The sequence below is a fragment of the Hemiscyllium ocellatum genome, unplaced genomic scaffold, assembly GCF_020745735.1.
Source record: "Hemiscyllium ocellatum isolate sHemOce1 unplaced genomic scaffold, sHemOce1.pat.X.cur. scaffold_617_pat_ctg1, whole genome shotgun sequence".
In the NCBI taxonomy this organism is placed as follows: domain Eukaryota; kingdom Metazoa; phylum Chordata; class Chondrichthyes; order Orectolobiformes; family Hemiscylliidae; genus Hemiscyllium; species Hemiscyllium ocellatum.
This window is the reverse complement of record NW_026869138.1, coordinates 247,241-268,767: the sequence shown is the minus strand read 5'-3', so window position 1 is coordinate 268,767 and position 21,527 is coordinate 247,241. Positions and strand designations below refer to the sequence as shown.

At 43.6% G+C, this 21,527-nt stretch overlaps 1 long non-coding RNA gene across 1 annotated transcript in view; it reads left to right on the top strand.

Annotated features, from left to right (window-relative positions):
* Nucleotides 1-21,527, top strand: part of LOC132814014 (uncharacterized) — a 264,361-nt gene that overhangs the window by 43,383 nt on the left and 199,451 nt on the right. The gene's annotated exons all lie outside the window — the stretch shown is intronic.

The window sequence follows — 21,527 nt, the reverse complement described above, 5'->3', positions numbered from 1 at the left end:
TCTCCTGCTGGCACAGCTGCAGGGATGTGCCCGACTACAATATCAATCGCGCAACAAACTTTCAATGCAGCCAAAAATCATTTGATAGCTGGAATCAAGCTTATGAGATTTGCTAAAGCCACAAATGTAATGTCTGTATGAGAGAATGTATATTCGGTTATGATTGGGCAAAGTAACCATGAGCTGCATGATATTGCTGGTATTTGGATTGTTGCTTTGGTAAATGATTTCGTCCTCTGCTCGAAACAGGACAACTTTCAGTTTTTGAGGATATTAACAGAAGTCAAAAGCTGATTACCACACCCCACACCAGAAGATGTTAAAGAGGTGCTAACTGTACCTGAGTGCTCTTTGTTCTCGATGTGAAGAGCGCTCTGCCTGAGTCACCTTCATGTCTCTGGTTGCTGAGTGAATCACAAAGAAGGAGTCCCTCAATGCAGACAAAAAGCAATGGTAAGCTGAGTCTACCTACTCAGACTCTTTTCAGCTACAAATGTTTCGGTGACTGCGTGAGAATATATGTTCGGTTATGATTTGGTCAAATAACCATGAGCTGCTTGACATTACTGCAATTTCGATTCTTGCTTTGCTAAATGATTTCACCCATTGCTCGAAACAGGACAACTTTCACGTTTACACGGAACACCAAACACACCGGACTACAGGGAAAATGCACAAAGCTGAGCAGGCCGTGTTCACATCATACCGTGCAGCATAGTTTCAGTCACTGTGTCTGTTCGAGATGCCACTTTCCTTGCCTTTTACCTTAACCGTGCAATTGGCTGCAGGGATGTTCACACCTGGACATGAGCCACATCGATACCGACTGACTTGGAAACCTGTGTGGGAATCGACGAGAAGCGACTCAATAAATTTTGCTAAATTCCATGGTGCTTATTAGAAATGCAGTTTCTGTTCACGTCAATTTAAAAGGCAGTTTGTGAACATAGTAACTGAAGTCAAAAGGTAATTATCTCACCCCACCCCCACTCCGGGAGAGGTGCTAACTGCCCTTGAGTGCTTTTTGTTCTCGATGTGAAGAGCTCTCACGCCTGAGTCACCTTTACTGTTGCTGAGTGACTCACAAAGAAGGAATTTCACCAGAGCTGCAACAGCCTCACTTTCCCACTCGCCCTCCCGTTTACATTTTCCTGCTCGTCAGTGATTTAAAGAAAACCAAAAGGTTGCGATGTTATTCTGCAGCCTCTCTGTCAATTCCTCCGTTTCTGTTCCAACATGGCTTAGATCTCGGGGCTCAACTTAATACGAGCGACGCTATGAAATCACAAGTCCAGAGGTTCCTCTGAGAGTGTAATTTCTTTCATTGCTGTTGCTGATTGAATGAGTCACTATAACGTGCGAACTGCTCCAAACCATGATTCAGCACCTCTGCTGCCAATTCTCGCACGTTGAATAACGACAGAGAGCTTCCAAATGAGGCCTTGCAGAGACGACTTTGGGGTACATTTGACAGACAGACTAGTTCAGGAATCCGTGGTGTACTGTGACACCAGCGCATCAGCCTCTTCCCTGTCTTTGAACCGGGCCGCCTGCGCAAGGAATGCAAATGCGGGACAGTTTTTCGTGGAAGGAATCAGAACGCGGTAACTACACTCTCAAACAGAATGACTTATGATCAGAACCAGGTTGGAGAAAACCTTTACAATGCTTTGCTCACTAATTAAATGGAATTGCATCACATTTCACAAAGGCAGCAGATTTGTTCGAGCATTTTCGAAGGCAGGTTTGCAGATGGGAAAGCAAGCAAGAAAGCTCCGTTCTTGTCCATATAAAAGGCTGCAGTTGAAGAACAAAGCAGTTTTGGCCCAGTTTCGAACAGGGGACCTTTCGCGTGTGAGGTGAACGTGAGGACCACTACACTACAGAAACAAGCCTCAGCCGGGCGCGCTGCGGCTCTGTGGCATCCAGCACTCAAAGTTGAAGCCATTCTACGTTTCACCTTTCTTTTTCCAATAGCTCGTTGTTGTCCAGGGTAATTGACATCTTGAAAAAGTTAACAAAAAAGACGTGAAATTGATGACAAAATATAGACAAGGATGTCGTAAATGTTTGGACTGCAGAGTGAAGTGGAATACTAGGACAACTTTCCCGGCAGCATAACGGCTGCGACATGATTTTATGGAAGGGTTGTAAACTGAGTATTTACGTGTTTTACCCAAGCTGTGGAGAGTTGGAAACTCGAGAGCATAGGGATAAGGTGAGTGGTCTGAAATTGACAAAGGACCCCGAGGCACATTTCCCACACACAAGGTTGTGGGTGTATGGAATGAGCTACCAGAGGGAGTGGAGGAGGCTATTGCACTCAGAAAATTGCAATAGTAATCGGATGAGTTTCTGGAATAGGATGGGTTTAGAGGGATTGAGAAGAAATGCTGTGGAACGGGACTTGTTTAATTTTGGTGATGTGGTGAGCATGGATGAGATACACCGAAGTATCTGTTTCCACGCGGTGTATCCCAATAACCTTGTGTTGCTTACACCGGTTTTAAAGGATTACTATTTAGCAGAGCTTGCCGTCGCAGTCTGTGGCACAATCATTTAATCTGTTCGACTGCTCACGGGAAAGGTAGTATTGTGAAACACTGCAGAAACGAACGACTTCCTTACTTTTGCTCCGACTGACCATACTTCGTGAAATTTTCCCAGATCCTTAGTTGAGGATTTTTGCTGCTGCAAGTTCCCTCAGAACCCCTGTTAACTCGTAATGTATTGAGCGAATAGCAAACAGAAAGCATTTAACACGGAACACAATCAAAGTTGGCATACCTAATGCTTATTCAGACACAGCGAAGCATGAACGCTAAATGTGAGAGAGTCCGTGGTCAACAGGCATAAAGTAATCTCACAACTATCAACTCCAAACTACTCTTTCAGACATACTGTAGCCTTAGTGCACCACCACTTCCCAGACAATGCTGAAAAGAGAGAAAGAACGAATATCATAAGTATGGGCCATAAAAAAGTGAATTTCAACAATCACAGTCTTGATGAGATTACCTTTCCCTTCTGATGTCTCCAGGACGGAAACGATGGAAATGGAAGAAATTCAATAACATATTCATTGGAACGATTTTCCCATTCGCCAGAAAGCCAAATAATGATGAATTGACTCACCGCAGGACTCTGTTTCACAACTGCGATGAAATAACAGTCTCCATTCGGTTCCAGTAAAAACTCAACTTGCCTGCAATGTAAAGCGAGAGTCGAAGCGATTACCATCACGACAGCAGAGAAACGTTGCAATAGTCAGTACGTTTCCACACCACAGTTAAATCCCCGGGGGCATCCATGCAACGGGGATCGAAGAAGCATTTTAACAGTGCTGCGGCGATGGAGTCGATCAGCTGAAACAGCAGTGGTGGGATTCGTACCCACGCCCCTTTCAGGACTGGAACCTGGATCCAGTACCTTAGACCGCTCGGCTTGTAAAAGGCTGCAATTGAAGAACAAAGCAGTCTCGGCCCAGTTTCGAACTGGGGACTTTTGCGCGCGTGAGGCGAACGTGATGACCACTGCACTACAGAAACAAGCCTCGGCCAGCCGCGCTGCGGTTCTTTGGCCCCCAGCACTGGAAGGTGTAGACATTCTCCGTTTCACCTTTCTTTTTCCAACAGCTCGTTGTTATCCAGGGTAATTCACAACTTGAAAACACTGCAGAAACAAACGACTTCCTTACTTTTGCTCCGACTGACCATACTTCGTGAAGTTTTCCCAGATCCTCAGTTGAGGATCCTCCATGGTCCGTCTCCGACTCGCACAGCTGCTGGGATGTGCCCGGCTACAATGTCAATTTCGCAGCAGATAACGAAATCCCATCAATCCGGACAAAAATCAATAGTAAGCTGAGTCTATCTTCTCAGACTCTTTTCAGCGACAAATGTATCTGTGACTGCGTGAGAATATATGTTCGGTTATGATTTGGTCAAACCACCATGAGCTGCTTGACATTACTTCAATTTCGATTCTTGCTTTGCTGAATGATTTCACCCATTGCTCGAAAGAGGACAATTTTCACGTTTACACGGAACACGAAACACACCGGACTACAGGGAAAATGCACAAAGCTGAGCAGGCCGTGTTCCACATCATACCTTGCAGCATAGTTTCAGTTACTGTCTGTTTTGCAGAAGACGAGGCCCAAAGAATGTTCTCCACCCTAAAACCGGAGGTAGCATTACAATCCGAGAACGACAGATCACATTGTGAGGATGCTCTGACCTCGGGGCCAGTTCGAGATGCCACTTTCCTTGCCTTTTACATTAACCGTGCAATTTGCTGCAGAGATGTTCACATATGGACATGCGCCACATCGATACCGACTGACTTGGAAACGAGAAGCGACTCAATAAATCTTGCTAAATTCCATGTTGCTTATTAGAAATGCAGTTTCTGTTCACCTCAATTTAAAAGGCAGTTTGTGAACATAGTAACTGAAGTCAAAAGGTAATTATCTCACCCCACCCCCACTCCGGGAGAGGTGCTAACTGCCCTTGAGTGCTTTTTGTTCTCGATGTGAAGAGCTCTCACGCCTGAGTCACCTTCACGTCTCTTGTTGCTGAGTGACTTACAATGAAGGAGTTTCATCAGAGCTGCAACTGCCTCACTTTCCCACTCGCCCTCCGGTTTACATTTTCCTGCTCATCAATGATTTAAAGGAAACCAAAAGGTTGCGATGTTATTCTGCAGCCTCTCTGTCAATTCCTCCGTTTCAGTTCCAACATGGCTTAGATCTCGGGATTCACCTTAATACTAGCGAGGCTATGAAATCACAAGTCCAGAGGTTCCTCTGAGAGTGCAACTTCTTTCATTGCTGTTGCTGATTGAATGAGTCACTAACGTGCGAACTGCTCCAAACCATGATTCAGCACCTCTGCTGCCAATTCTCGCACGTTGAATAACGACAGAGAGCTTCCAAATGAGGCCTTGCAGAGACGACTTTGGTGTACATTTGACAGACAGACTAGTTCAGGAATCCGTGGTATACAGTGACACCAGCGCATCAGCTTCTTCCCTGTCTTTGAACCGGTCCGCCTGCGCAAGGAATGCAAACGCGGGACAGTTTTTCGTGGACGGGATCAGAACGCGGTAACTACACTCTCAAACAGAATGACTTATGATCAGAACCAGGTTGGAGAAAACCTTTACAATGCTTTGCTCACTAATTAAATGGAATTGCATCACATTTCACAAAGAGAGCAGATTTGTTCGAACATTTTCGAAGGCAGGTTTGCAGATGGGAGAGCAGGCAAGAAAGCTCCGTTTATGTCCGTGTAAAAGGCTACAAATGAAGAAGGAAGCAGTTTCTAACTGGGGACGTGTCGCGTGTGAGGCGAACGTGATGACCATTACACTACAGAAACAAGCCTCACCCAGCTGCGCTGCGGCTCTGTTGCATCCAGCACTGAAAGTTGAAGCCATTCTGCGTTTCACCTTTCTTTTTCCAATAGCTCGTTGTTATCCAGGGTAATTGACATCTTGAAAAAGTTAAAAAAGATAGACGTGAAATTGGTGACAAAATATAGACAAGGATGTCGTCAATGTTTGGACTGTAGAGTGAGGTGTAATAGGCTGGGACAACTTTCCCGGCAGCATAACGGCTGCGACATGATTTTATGGAAGGTTTGTAAACTGAGTAATTATGTGTTTTACCCAAGCTACGGTGAGTTGGAAACTCGAGAGCATAGGTTTAAGTTGAGGGGTCTGAAATTGACAAAGGACCCCGAGGCACATTTCCCACACACAAGGTTATGCGTGTATGGAATGAGCTACCAGAGGGAGTGGAGGAGGCTATTGCACTCAGAAAATTGCAATGGTAATCGGATGAGTTTCTGGATAGTATGGGTTTAGAGGGATTGAGGCCAAATGCTGGGGAACGGGACTTGTTTAATTTTGGTGATGTGGTGAGCATGGATGAGATACACCGAAGTATCTGTTTCCACGCGGTGTACCCCAATAACCTTGTGTTGCTTACACCGGTTTTAAAGGATTACTTTTCAGCGGAGCTTGCCGTCGCAGTCTGTTGCACAATCATTTAGTCAGTTCGACTGCTCACGGGAAAGGTAGTATTGTGAAACACTGCAGAAACGAACGACTTCCTTACTTTTGCTCCGACTGACCATACTTCGTGATACTTTCCCAGATCCTCAGTTGAGGATTTTTGCTGCTGCAAGTTACTCAGAACCCCTGTTAACTCGTAACGTATTTCCCTTCCGGTATCTCCAGGACGGAAATGCAGGAAATGGGAGAAATTCAATAACATATGCATTGGAAAGATTTTCCCATTCGCCAGAATGCCAAATAACGATGAATCGACTCACCGCAGGACTTTGTTTCACAACAGCGATGACATAACAGTCTCCATTCGGTTCCAGTAAAAGCTCAACTTGCCTGGAACGTAAACTAATCGCTACGCTGTTCGCCATTTTGTGCTGGGGAGGCTAGCACCATCATGACAGCCGAGAGTCTTGACCATATTCAGCACGTTTCCACAGCTAATTCCGCTGAATCAGCTGGGATCGGAGCAGCAGTTTAACAGTGCTGCGGCGGTGGAGTTGATCAGCTGAAATGGCAGTGGTGGGATTCGAATCCACGCCCTTTTCAGAACTGGAGTCTGCATCCAGCGCCTTAGACCCCTCGGCCACACTACCAGACGGCTATGCCCTTCATTTTCTTGCATTTCGAATTGTGCTCCTGCATAACCACACATGCAAAGTCACATGAAAAGTTTTCCATCGTCCCTCTCCGACTCGCACAGCTGCTGGGATGTGCCCTGCTACAATGTATATTTCGCAGCAGATAACGAAAGCTCATCAATCCGGACAAAAATCAACGGTAAACTGAGTCTATCTTCTCAGACTCTTTTCAGCCAGAAATGCATCTTTGACTGCGTGAGAATATATGTTCGGTTATGATTTGGTCAAATCACCATGAGCTGCTTGACATTACTTCAATTTCGATTCTTGTTTTGCTGAATGATTTCACCCATTGCTCGAAACAGGACAACTGTCACGTTTACACGGAACACAAAACACACCGCACTACAGGGAAAATGCACAAAGCTGAGCAGGCCGTGTTCCACATCATACCGTGCACTATATTTTCAGTCACTGTGTCTGTTTTGCAGGATAAGAGTCCAAAAGAATGTTTTCCACCTAATACCGGAGGTAGCATTACAATTCGAGAACGACAGATCACATTGTGAGGATGCTCTGACCTCGGGGCCAGTTCGAGATGCCACTTTCCTTGCCTTTTACCTTAACCGTGCAATTGGCTGCAGCGATATTCACACCTGGACATGAGCCACATCGATACCGACTGACTTGGAAACCTGTGTGGGAATCGACGAGAAGCGACTCAATAAATCTTGCTAAATTCCATGGTGCTTATTAGAAATGCAGTTTCTGTTCACCTCAATTTAAAAGGCAGTTTCTGAAAATAGTAACTGAAGTCAAAAGGTAATTATCTCACCCCACCCCCAGTCCGGGAGAGGTGCTAACTGCCCTTGAGTGCTTTTTGTTCTCGATGTGAAGAGCTCTCACGCCTGAGTCACCTTCACGTCTCTTGTTGCTGGGTGACTTACAATGAAGGAGGTTCATCAGAGCTGCAACTGCCTCACTTTCCCACTCGCCCTCCCGAGTTTCCTGCTCGTCAGTGATTTAAAGGAAACCAAAAGGTTGCGATGTTATTCTGCAGCCTCTCTGTCAATTCCTCCGTTTCAGCCAACATGGCTTAGATCTCGGGGCTCACCTTAATACTAGCGAGGCTATGAAATCACAAGTCCAGAGGTTCCTCTGAGAGTGTAATTTCTTTCATTGCTGTTGCTGATTGAATGAGTCACTAACGTGTGAACTGCTCCAAACCATGATTCAGCACCTCTGCTGCCAATTCTCGTACGTTGAATAATGACAGAGAGCTTCCAAATGAGGCCTTGCAGAGACGACTTTGGTGTACATTTGACAGACAGACTAGTTCAGGAATCAGTGGTGTACTGTGACACCAGCGCATCAGCCTCTTCCCTGTCTTTGAACCGGGCCGCCTGCGCAAGGAATGCAAACGCGGGACAGTTTTTCGTGGACGGGATCAGAACGCGGTAACTACACTCTCAAACAGAATGACTTATGATCAGAACCAGGTTGGAGAAAACCTTTACAATGCTTTACTCACTAATTAAATGGAATTGCATCACATTTCACAAAGAGAGCAGATTTGTTCGAGCATTTTCGAAGGCAGGTTTGCAGATGGGAGAGCAGGCAAGAAAGCTCCGTTTACGTCCGTGTAAAAGGCTACAAATGAAGAACGAAGCAGTTTCTGGCCAGTTTCTAACTGGGGACGTGTCGCGTGTGAGACGAACGTGATGATCACTACACTACAGAAACAAGACTCAGCTGGGTGCACTGCGGCTCTGTGGCATCCAGCACTGAAAGTTGAAGCCATTCTACGTTTCACCTTTCTTTTTCCAATAGCTCGTTGTTATCCAGGGTAATTGACATCTTGAAAAAAGTTAAAAAAAAAGAGGGACGTGAAATTGGTGACAAAATATAGACAAGGATGTCGTCAATGTTTGGACTGTAGAGTGAAGTGGAATAGGCTGGGACAACCTTCCCGGCAGCATAACGGATACGACATGATTTTATGGAAGTGTTGTGAACTGAGCATTAACGTGTTTTACCCAAGCTAGGGTGAGTTGGAAACTCGAGAGCATAGGTTTAAGGTGAGTGGTCTGAAATTGACAAAGGACCCCGAGGCACATTTCCCACACACAAGGTTATGGGTGCATGGAATGAGCTACCAGAGGGAGCGGAGGAGGCTATTGCGCTCAGAAAATTGCAATGGTAATCGGATGAGGAAATGAGGAAATGGGAGAAATTCAATAACATATGCATTGGAAAGATTTTCCCATTGGCCATAAAACCAAACAACGAGGAATCGAGTCACCGCAGGACTTTGTTTCACAACAGCGATGCAATAAAAGTCTCCATTCCGTTCCAGTAAAAACTCAACTTGCCTGGAAAACAAAGCAACATTCAAGCTGCTTGCGATTTTCTGCGCGGGAGGAGAACATGACCATGACAGGACAGACACTTTAAATATTCAGCACATTCCCACACCGCAGTTGTGTTTTGAACATCAATATAGCGGGGATCGAAACTGCCTTTTAACAAACTGTTGGAGTTGATCAGCATAAATGGCAGTATTTTCTTTCAGCTGAAATAAATTCGGAACAAATTTGCATATATCATTAATCGTTCCAATGAGATAAATCTAATGCACTTCCGATTATTACAATGAACTGTGTGACTTTCAGTTCACTTAATAAAATGAAACGAACAAAAAAGCTTTCCTTGTGGTTTAACGTAATTCAGTTAAGCCATATGAGAACGAAATGAATTTCTCCCATTTCCTCATTTCCTCATTGACAGAACCACAACATCACATTTATATCACTCGCCATAGCTACTTCTTCATGTGAGAGAGAACGTCACTGAAGAAATTATGAGTGAAGGCAAAATGTGGGTGTGAATATGACGGGGAATTATTGTTCACTGCTTCATTCTGAGCATGGCTACTTCTTGGATTTTGCTGTTATTGTAATTCTGGTGAAAGCAGAAACACAATGGTTTGGATTCAATTTAGCTCAAGACATTTCTCAACCACGACTTTCACCACATGTTACCTTGATGAGGTCACATGTTACCCATTTCCAAAACGTGCTGAGGAGACCGAGAGATTACGGTGATGGATTATTATACCACCGTGCTCCGCATTCATGGGTTCGAGTCACATTTTGGTTGTTAATTCCACAAACCACTGCTGCATTTTTACATTGCATCTCACACCATACACTGGATCGAGAATTTTGTTCTTGTGCTTCACTGTACGGGAGACTCACGAATAATCAACATCACATAAAAGTTGAAATAAAAAATGAGAGCAGATGTTCTATTCGGTTGTAAATTAAGTTGGTGTAATTAGAGGGAACACATTTTTTTCTTTATGCACCTCTTTCCATCTTGTCTTTCTATGAATTTACATCGACAGAAAGAGAAATAACTAAACAAGTGATCTGGAGCACAAATGTATGCAATGGGATTGCTCATGATTATTTTAACCTAACAGTCCACACAATGATTTGATCAGTATTTCAAACAGTCACTCGGAATTGGAACCGCAGCAAACTGCTCCAATGAAACTAACCTTTCTTTCTTCCACATGCAGCGTGATGAGTGACTTGCTAACTGTACAAGGTCAGCCAATTTTCTTCAGCAATCACAGCTTGTGTAAACAGCTACCTGTGCTGTGCAGAGTGTCATTTGATACCCCCAGGTCACAGCACATTTCTTCTTCATGAGCTTATGAGCTTCGTTCCTGATCTGTTTGATAAACCTTTTCTATCACTTCATCCCATCCACTCACAATTCTCAATTTATGAATAAAATTTAGCGTTAGATCAAATGTTAAACAAAATGAATGCATGCCATTCAGCCCACCGAGTCTGCCCCACCATACAACGAACTCATGGTTGATCTGATAATCTTCAACTCCATTCTGCTCACTTACCTCGACAAACTTCATCATCTTTCTGATTAAAAACCTGACACAGTTTGAAAATACCCAACAACTTCGCCTCTACTTCGGTTGCCAAAAAAACCCCACAGATTCTTTGAGCATGGAAATTACTCTTCATTTCTGAATTAAATGGGCGATATCTCATTCTGAGATTATGTCCTGTGGTGCTCTCATCAGAGCATAGGCCAAACCACCTGCCTATATCTACCCTGTCAAGATCCCACGGCTTTGTTTCAAGGAGAATAATCTAAGCCTGACCAATCATTCCAAGAAGGTCCATTTTATCCAAAGTTGACAACATCCTCGTAAATCTCTGCTGTCCCTTACAGCACGGGAACTGGAACTTGAAATCAGATAGCGATTGGAATCGGATTAGTCCACACATGGACCAAATACAGTAATGATAACTTTGACAAATGAGAATCTAATCATATTCTATTGACATTCAATGACTTCGTTGTAACTGAAGTCCTCCGTGTAATCGCCCTCGGAGCTAATATTTAGGAGAAATGTTACCTGACCGCCCAAATAAAGAAGTTGACTACAAAAAAATGTCCGTCAGTCGACTCTGGTTGATAATTAACACAACTCATGTCTCCGTGAAGTCTGCATCATTTGTTAGGCACAAATTAGATGTGTAACAGAACTCGCTTCATTTGCCTGGATGTGTGAAGCTTCAATACCACTGAAGGAACTGGACCTCGTCCACGACAATGCAGTCACTTAACTGTACCACGTTCAACACCTGAATGTTTATTACCCTCACTGCTAAGGCACGATTGCAGTAGAGTGCACCACCTCCAAGATGTATGGAGTAAGTCATCCAGGCTGTGTTGACAGAACATTCAAAGCTCAAAAACTGTGCTGACTATAAGGACAAGGTTGAAGATGCACTGAAGCGCGACCATTTGCAAGTTACCCGCCAAGGCACATACCGGCATGACTTGAAGATGTATCAGTGGTAAATCCATTGAGTGATGAAGCTGTCTTGAGCGTCAAAGTGGTATACTTCAGCCCTCCATCCTTTGTCTTACAAATTTTAAAATGTTAATTATTGCATTGACCAGACTTGTGCTCATTCTATTAGTTGTTTCCTAAACTGGCGGTTGCTAAAGATCGAATATCACCCACAACCGAGGGTCAACAACAGAAAATATCCAAAAATACTCTCGACCATCTGAACTCCCTGTCCAAAAATCTTCAGTGATCTGTGAATATCCACTCCAAGATCCCTTTGTTCCTGTTTGTTCTGTTCTCCACTCAGAATCCTCACTGTTATTGTTTCAACTCCCCAAATTCGTTACCACTTATTGGTCTGGATTCAATTCCATTCGCCGGTTTTATTTTCCACCTGATTGATACATCTCTGCAGGCCCTGACATTATTCATCATAGTCAAATGCACGACCAATTGTTGCATCCACTGCAAATTTCTAAATCATGACTCCTACAACTAAGTCTGAATCGTTGATCTCTGTCACGAAACAGTGGAACTCCACTGGAAACAAGCGTCCAAACATGGTTCATTGCTGGATGTGATGAACACCTGCAATTACAGCACAATCGGACCCCTGATGTCATTTGTCAACATGCTGGTGACTCTGCCAGTTGGCCTCCTGAGTGATCCCTTCTCACACATGGGAGTGGTGAATGACCTGTCCACATTGTGCCTGGGCACGTAGGTTTACACTTCAGCGGGTAATTGAATCCTTTCCCGAAGTCTCCCTATGGACCTGACACCTTGGCGGTGTGTGTATCCATGTGTCTATTTAGATTGGATAATCAGTTGAATTTGAGTCCACGCAGAGATGACTCCCAATTTTCCCCGTCATCCGTGTATTTTTTTTCTTCTTCTTTATTCTCCCACGGAGTGTGGCCATCATGGTCTGAACATTATTTGTTGTGCATTCTTCATTCACCTTGAATTGAGTCAGAGGGATTCTATCGTTGAAAAGCACTGTTGTGAGTCTGGAGTCGTATGTTGGCAGGTCTCATTAAGAATGGCAAATTCCCCTTTCCAAGGGACACGAATGAATGGGCTTTCAGCTAATTCAAACCTTTTGCCTCTGTTCCTATGATCGGGGTTATTATTCCAAATTTTATTCATCGATTTAAATACCAGCAGCTGCCATGTTCCAGTCTCCAAGTGTTGTTAGCCCAATATATCGCCACTACATTTGCATTTGACACGAAGATTGGTGAGTAGCAGAAAGCATAGGGGTCGTCAAAGAATAGAGAATAATATAGATAGACGGGAGAGTAGAGCGGAGAAGTGGCAGACGGAGTTCAATCGAGGCAAATGTGAAGTGATGCATTTTGGGAAGCCTAATTCTTGAACCAACGACACAGTAAACGGAACAGCCTTGGAGAAATTTGATGAGCGGAGAGATCTGGGAGTTCAGGTCCTTTGTACCATGACGATAGTGGCACAGGTCGACAGAGCGATCAAGAAAGCAAATGGCATGCTTGTCGTCAGAGGACCGGGCTTTGAATGTAAGAGCTGGCAGGTCATGCAAAAATTGTAGAAGATTTTGGTTTGGCCGCGTTTAGGAACACTGCACAGTTCTGGTCGTCAAGTTACGCAGTTGATGTGGACGTTTACGAAAGGGTGTAGAGAAGGTTTACGAGGATGTTGCTGGTATGGAAGATGTTTGCTGTGAAGAGAGGTTAAGAAGTTTATGATTGTTTTCAGTGAATAAAAAGAGATTGAGGGGTCCTGATTGAGGTCTACAACATCTTGCAGGGTAAAGACCGGGTGTATAGAGATGCTTTTTCCCCAGGTAAGGGATTCAATAATGAGAGGTCTCACATTCAAATTGAGAGGTGAAACGTTTAAGGAAGATAGATGTAGAAAGTATTTAGCACAGAGGGTGGTAGGTGCTGGAACACGTTTCTAGCAGAGGTAGTACAGGCAGGCACGGTCGTTTCATTCAAGGTGCGCCTTAATAGATGCGTGAGTAAGTGGGGAGCAGATGGAAACAGGTGCTTAGGAATTGGGTGATTGGTTTAGATAGTTGATTTTGTTCATCCCAGGCTGGGAGGTCCAAAAGGCCTGTTCCTGGGCCATAAATGTTCTGTGTTCTTTATTCTTCTTTGTTCACTACACTACCATCTCAATGCTACGTTGCTCCATCTCAGAGAATGACATTGGCAATTCCAATCATCTCAGAGGGAGTGAGAATATGACATGTGGCTGTGTTGGAATGAAACTGATGTACGCTGTACTGGAGTGTTTGCTGGGAGCAAGAGGATGATGTGATGAAAAAACAGTTCTTACCTATCAAAATAACCAAACAGTGCATTGTAAAGGAAAATTGCACTGAATGCTTGCAATACATCGACCTCTCGCTTAAGGCTGCAGCACGCTTCCACTGAGACAATCGGCAGTGCGGGTTAATGCTGCTGTTGTACCTTAATAATCTAATAACCGGAGACAAATATGCCCTTCCTCCCCGCCTTTGACCAGGAGAACTCCCAGCCTCGGAATTTCATGCGCCTCTGTATCATCATAAAAGGACCATGTGCTCACCGATCGCATCACTGGTGCGACACAGTAGCTTCATGTGCTCATTTCCATCCCAATTTCCCGTTTGATCTTTGCAACTGCACAATTGAGTCTGGGTGGAGGAATTGGGATTATGTGATCCACTGTAGAAATGGGTACTTCCTTGTGTGGGGAAACTCGTGTGGCAACAATCGTGAAACCTCATTACTGTTGGAACATACATTTCAACAATATCCTGCAGTATCCCTTGAGAATTTGATGTTTTGTAAAAATCTATCACCCTCACTCTTCAACATGCAGTGCTCGATGGAACATACTCAGCCTCTTGAAATATCCAATTTGAATATACAGCCAATTCTGAGTTCCCACATGTCTATTATTGCTCGCCAAATAGTTCTGTTGTGTCTCTGCATTCTTCCTAACATGCTCTATGTCACTGTAGTTACTGCTCTTTTCAAACACGCATCTCTGCATGGCCCAGGGATCGTATAATGTTCAGTGTTGTGCGTTGTGGCCGCAGGAACCTCGATTGAATCCGAGTTACGGCATGTAATGTTCTACCCATTTTAACTCCTTGTGGTACATGCCAAAGAAGCACAGAAATGAATTAATTGATTTGACATGAAAACTTTCTCTGACATTATGATTTTTTCATCAAACCCCTCTCTCACACATCTCTCTGAGATAAATGTCAGAAGTCAGACTCACCCATTCTTGGAGACTTCTCTCCCTCTCACAATCACTGACCTCCTTTAAGTCCCCCCTCCCATTTCCATTACAATCATTTTCAAATTGAACCCTGTTCAGTCTGTGCTGCTGCTCTCCCTGTTGCTGGGTGAACATGCCTCAATCATACCATTGCGACCTTCAGAGCAGTCAATCCATTTCGATACCGTGGTTTTGAGATCAATGTTCAAGTAGCACCTTTTACTGGCATGGATCAGATATTATTGGAACTTGAGGCTCAGGAAAAGAACACAGGGCAGCACTGAGGAAAAGAAACTTTTTTTCAAAACGACCTCTTTCTGCGGATTGCAACATCATTTATTTCACTTGCTCATTCGGCTCTATCTAGACTATGGTGTGCAGTTCTGCAATCACATTAGCACTGGAAATGATGCAGGGGAAATTTACCAGGACATAGTCTGAGTAGAAGAGCTCCAGTTATGAAGAGAGATTGGATAGACTGGATAGACTTAGAGCAGAAGAGATCGAGAGGAGACATGATTGAGATATACAAAATAATCAAAGATACGGATCGTGTAGACTGAAACTAAAGTTTACCCATAATGGAGAGATCACTCACGGGGTAATAGATTTAAGAACAGAGGAAGAAAGTTTTGAGTGAATGCGCAGATATTCGTTTTGAAACGGCGGGTGGTTGAAATCTGGAACTCAGTGCATGCAAAGCTTGGAGAGGCAGAAATCCTCATATCTTTTAGAAGTATTCCGATGTTAATTTTTGACGACAAGATGTACAAGGCTGTCGATCAAGTGATTTATAAAAAGAGTTTGGATAGTTAATCAATTATAGATTTCCAGTACTGATACATAGACTTCTTTTTGCATTGAACTCCAGGGCAATACCACTGCCTGTCACTGCGTGAGATTGGGTTCATTTCGCATCCGGGTCGGGCGCTTGCAGCTTGAGAGGGCTAACAGGCCAGAAACCTGCATTCGATTCCAGAATTATGTGACTGACTGTGTGGAATTTGCACGCTCCTTTTCTCTTCTCCTCCGTGTGGGTTTCTTCCGGCTGCTCCAATTCCTTCTCACTGTCCAAAGATGTGCACTTCAGGGAGATGGCAAACAAAACCTGAATGGACTGTATAATCAAAGACAAAATAAAAGACAAAAGTAGGAATCGCAGCGCTGAGCTTTTGAACTCATTTCTATTTTTGTAGGTGGATCAATAATGCGGGTTTAGAAAGATAGGGTGAGGGAGTGTGAATCTCTTCTACGGCATAGAGCAGACTCAATTGGCCAAATGGTTTCTGTCTGCATTGCGTCTATTTCCATTAACTCTGATTCTATAAGTTTTTTTGTCCTTTTTTTAGTCTTTGGTATTTCACATCTCCCCTGAAATGTGGTTTCCAGAACAGAACAATGGACGTTTCGGGCATAAGCCACCACCAAACCGTTACCACCCGCTGCGTGGAAAAAAAAACTCCATATCCTGCCTTGGGACCCTGCAATCGTACGGGATAAATGTGGATTTCAACATCTTCCTCAATTCCCCTCCCCTCACATTATCACAGTACGAAGCATCCAACTCGGCACCACCCTCCGGACCTATTAATCTTTTCCCCCTCTGACTTATCACTTTCTCCCTCGCCCCCATCCAATTAGCGCTTTTCCAGCTACCTTCCACCCAACCCCAACTGCCGCCCATTCATCTCTCCGCCCCCACCTACACGTCTAATTCCTGATGAAAGGTTATGCCAGAAGCGTCGGTTCGCCTGCTCCTCGGACGCTGCCTGATCGGCTGTACTTTTCCAGCACTACAATCTCGTCATGGGGAAGATAAATTAGCTTAGCTCAGGCTCTTGATCTGAGACAGGAGAAGTGTGATTGAGGAAGAGTTGAAGGTGTAGAGTAAGGGGATAGATACGTGTTATAGGAAGAAATTTCTTATGGAAAATGTTTACAACCATAGATCGACGTTAAATGCAAGGGGAGGATAATCAGAGGAGATATAGGAAGACCATTTTCATTCTGAGAGTGTTTTAGAATTGGAACTCACTGTTTGAACGTGTGGTAAAGCTATGAGTCATCAAAACACTTCAGGAGTATTTAGCCGAATACTTGAGAAGCTGGAGCACACATGGATAAGGACCAGGTACTGGAAAATGGGGCGAAGACAAACAGATATCTGATCAAAGGTCTGAACACCATGTGGCAAATACCGAGCATGAAAGCATGGGAAGGGTAAAAGCATGGATACTACTGTCGATCTGTTACAAGAGGTCTGTGGAATACTATACGAGTCAAAAGGTCACTGTGGCAGGATGGGGCCACTGTGGCTGGATGGGATAAGCACAGTGGAATGCTCCTCCACCAATTAGCAGAGTCAGACTGGGGCTGAATGGTTACTGTGACAGGCTGAGATAATAGCAATTAATACTGTCAGCCTTGCCAGCTAAATATCATCATTGCAGGTTGTGACAAGTCGTGACAATAAATCTTTAGGACTTGACTTTAAGTATTTAATTGATAGTTAGTAGCGTCAGTCTGCTTGAAACCCTTGTAGCAGAAAAATAAGACATTAAATATTTAATCAGCTTGGGACAGGAAAACATTGTGGTAGATGGGGTAGCGAAAAATCTAATCGTGACAGGTTAGTCTGGGCTGTAAGATCATTGCAGCAGAGGTGGCAGTAAAATATATAATCGTGACAATAGAAAAATCCTATTGGCAGAAGTAGAGCGATAGTGGTTTATTGGATAGAAGGAGTGAAATAATTCTGACTAACACAGTTGGGCATCCAGGTAAGCTAACAAAATTATAATAAAAGAAAAGGAGTAAAGAGCCACGAATCCTGAGTCTCGGGGTCGTTCAAGAAATTGCTTTCTGAGTGTCACGGTTTTTTGTCTGCAAATAAAAGATCTCATTGAAGAACTCCCCTGGAGATTTCTTATATGTTCTCGATGACAACCACAACTTTGAGTACAGTGAAACTGTGGCTAGCGCGGCTCGGTGGTGCAATGAAAAGCGCGTTAGATTTCTACAGCATTGTTAACGTTGCGATAGAAAGTTTGTTGTTTTGAGTTCCACCAGAATCGGAGTTCAGATTTCAGCTGATTCAATTATTATTCTGCTGATTCATCGTTAATTCCCGTCGTCTGGGGTTCTCGAAATTGCTGTTTAACACAGAAAATTCCTTACCACCTTGTTGGTGAGTTTTGACAGAATCATATCATTTGAAGCATGATCAGACCAGAATCAACTGCTAACACAGGAAACCTACAAACTTGGTGCAGAAACCCACTGAATCTAAACACATTCCCCTCCAATAGTTGCACAGGCATCATCGATCGCTTAAATGTCTTTTTCCCTTTGAGCGACATGCTGCTGTGGATGGATCGGGGAAAGATATCGATGTATTTGGTCAGTCATAACGATGTTAAATGGCGGAGTATTACCGGTGTTTGGAATAGCGTCCTCCTGTTACTCTCTGTCAGTGCTGTTTCTGACAGAGGGCTTTCAACAATAACATGTTGAAGTGTGGATCTACACCACGGAATATCAAGGTCCTCCCATTCACCCCACCGCTCTCACAGCCAGAATGGAGAGCTCCTATTGTAACTTTAGATCACACAATCGAGGATTCCCCCAGGCGCTCTGTCAGACTGCATGCTCCTTCCCACCGGTTTCCAACTGGACACATGGAGCAAGCAAACGTGGGCATTCGGGGACAGATTACCCCTCTGTTTTGCTGCAGTTCTGGACAGGGAGATGTACATGAATTTCTGACATTCTGTGTCTTACTGTTCATTCTTCCTACTTTACAATTTAAACTGGAATTGAATTTATTCTTGTATCACACTCTTCAGTATCCATCTTCAGTATTAATGGAAACCATGCAACGTGTTCATGGATGTAGGAATGGTGAAGATTGTTGATGAATGCAGTGTGCTTCATGTTACCAGTATGAACATTCAGAAGTTTTATTGATTTGAATTGAAGCTGATCCAAGGAAAGGCCTGGCGACAACGGCAAAGTAACATTGTCTGTAAACATCGCAGGAAGCAACAGAAACCCATTTTTCAATGAATTCTATTTGGCATATTTTTATGTGTCCCCTTCCTGAACCTGATGCTTTAATAATCACAGGTCCATGTCAGTTTCACCTCGTCTGCGTTAGCTTTAAATTCAGAACCACAGCAAAAGTAGAGCAGTTGAGTTAAAGTTCCAAAGGTATGAGTACGGCATGTGACCAGCTTGCTGTCTGCGGCTTCAGTCGCGCAATTGTTTAGCGCCTGCCACTTAAAGGTGCGGAAGATGTCACTGTTGTAAGTTCAATGTTTATCCAAAGATCCTGTTACTGTCATTGACAAGGGATTATTAGTGCATCATACTAAAACGCAGTTGAAATCAATGTTGAGTAAAGTAGCATGTATTTGAAAACACCAGTTTCACATTTCTATCAATTATTATCTGAACTGCTGCAAATATTCCGCACGTGAATTTGCATCTGTGAACAGGGAAACAGAGGTGAAATTTTAGCTTAATGACTTTTCTCAGATCGCTCACCCTGCACAGCATTACATTCTGGGAAAGTCTGTTTAACTTATTTCATGTCATTCCATTTCCTGCAAACATGCACAGCTCAATATCCAATCAAAAGTATTAGATTTATCTCTTTGGGGAGTTTGAATGATGTCAGTAAATCTGGCAAAGGCATAACAAGTAGTTTTGGGGTTGGGAGGAGCAGAGGTTGCAAACTGGGATAAGGTCGAGGATTTTTCAAGCGGAGATCAGTGAGTATTAAATGGACTCACTCTCCTTCCGAGTGATTGTGACCAAATGCTCGAGGCAACAGATGACAATGACAATGATGTTTTACATCTACAGGCCAAACCTTACACACTGGAGGCACCATAGTATTACCGATCGGGAGACTGGGGTAGTTGATGATCCTCATGCAAACCTGAGACAGTGAGAAAATTAATCCCATGCTGCTGGTCTAACTTTTCTAATAACTAGTTAGTCAGTGCTCTGAGCTAACCGACTTCCATTCAATGCAGAGCTGAATCAAACAGCTCAGTGTATTTACAATATATAATATTTCAAGTAGAATGAGCTGCAACACCTATCAACGCCAGCAGCTCTTCTCATACTTAACATTTTCAGTTGCAGATACTATGCAATTTCTTTCCGATAAATGTTATGCACTTCGAGAATATGCCCCTTTTGCCTCACCATCCAGGCAGGCCATAATCTCTGTCGCTGTTAAATTCACTCCCTTATGAAATATAATGTAATTAGCTCCTCAAATGATTTTATTTCTGAAAGTTCATCTCCGATTTCAATAATTCTCAGAATAAAAATAAAATCTGCTCCAAACTTCTTCATCATTCCCCGTTTGTTCTGAAACCCCAACCTCGAGTTTCAATTCACTGAAACGAAGGAAGTTCCCTCAGATTTACTCTTACCAACGTCCCATCAGCTGGATAACCTCCATTCAGACACAACTAAGTCTTTCCTGATTTCTCCCGCATGATACTTTATCTATCCCAACGTCCCATTAAATCTGCTCTTTCTTTTTCTAGTGATGCAATCTCAAAGTAACCGTCATGTATGTCCTTTTTATCGACGTTGTATCAAGTGAGCTCTGACCGTGCCACTCCAAACGTCTTTTTCCTCCAGTAAACACCACCGTGTCTTTCACCATGCCTTTATATCCCAGTAAAGTACAAACTGAGAAAGAATGCTGGGGTCCAATTCAACGCATGAAAATTCACCACAAAGCTATGCAATCTTATTACCGACACGGGAAAGGTGGAAGCAATTTTAATTACAGCTGAATCGATTGGTTGCAGCAGCAACGGGTCAAATCCCAGTCACATACGCAACTGTTGTTCTTATATTTATTTCTTCTCTACGCGTGCTGAAGTAACACAGTGAGGGATCAATAACTGTTGTCAGACGTACTTATAGGGGCGTATTAAATACTGAAGTTGTGAGATCCGACCAGTTTTTATTAACATAGACGATTCACTGTTCGAATCTCAGGCTCAGGAATTTGACAGAGAGCGAATTTGAGCGAAAGTTGAGCCTGGGAATTTACCCCATTACGTAGCACAAGTTTCTGCGGTTGGTTTGTTGTTCACCTTATTTGTGTGTTTTGCATTATTGAGGATTTTGAAGTTGTCCCCTTTCTACAAAAGGCCCGTGCTTTTGCAACATTCTACAATAGATGCAGTCCAATAACAGCCGATGTTGATTCACTCTACTTATCCAGATATTGACCCCTGGGAACAGCACTTTGCACGCTCCTCGCTTCTGGAAAAGAACTTCCTCACAGATAATGTTACATTCCCGCTGTCATGGCTCTTTTCATTCTATCGGCTTCTGTTTTGCACGGAATCTGATTCAATAGATCTTGTCACTGTGTCATTTCTTTCCATGTGGTCAGATCTTGTGAACATAATATCATAGTGGGATTGTAAATGCTGGAACCAGTCGAAACTGTCCGCTCTCCCACATCCAATCCATGCCTAGGTTGTGCTCAGATCATGGTCTGAATCGTTTCCTTCGCTTCCCTGTCACTCTGGGATGATGTGAGTTGTGGAATCTATGATCTGAACTGCAGGAAACGTAGAAAACTGTACACACATCAACTGCGTGTGCGATGGGACTCGCTGCAGTGACATCCCATGCTGATTCAGACAGCAGAAGGCTCCCCGTGACTTCGAGAAGCACAGACACTGTTC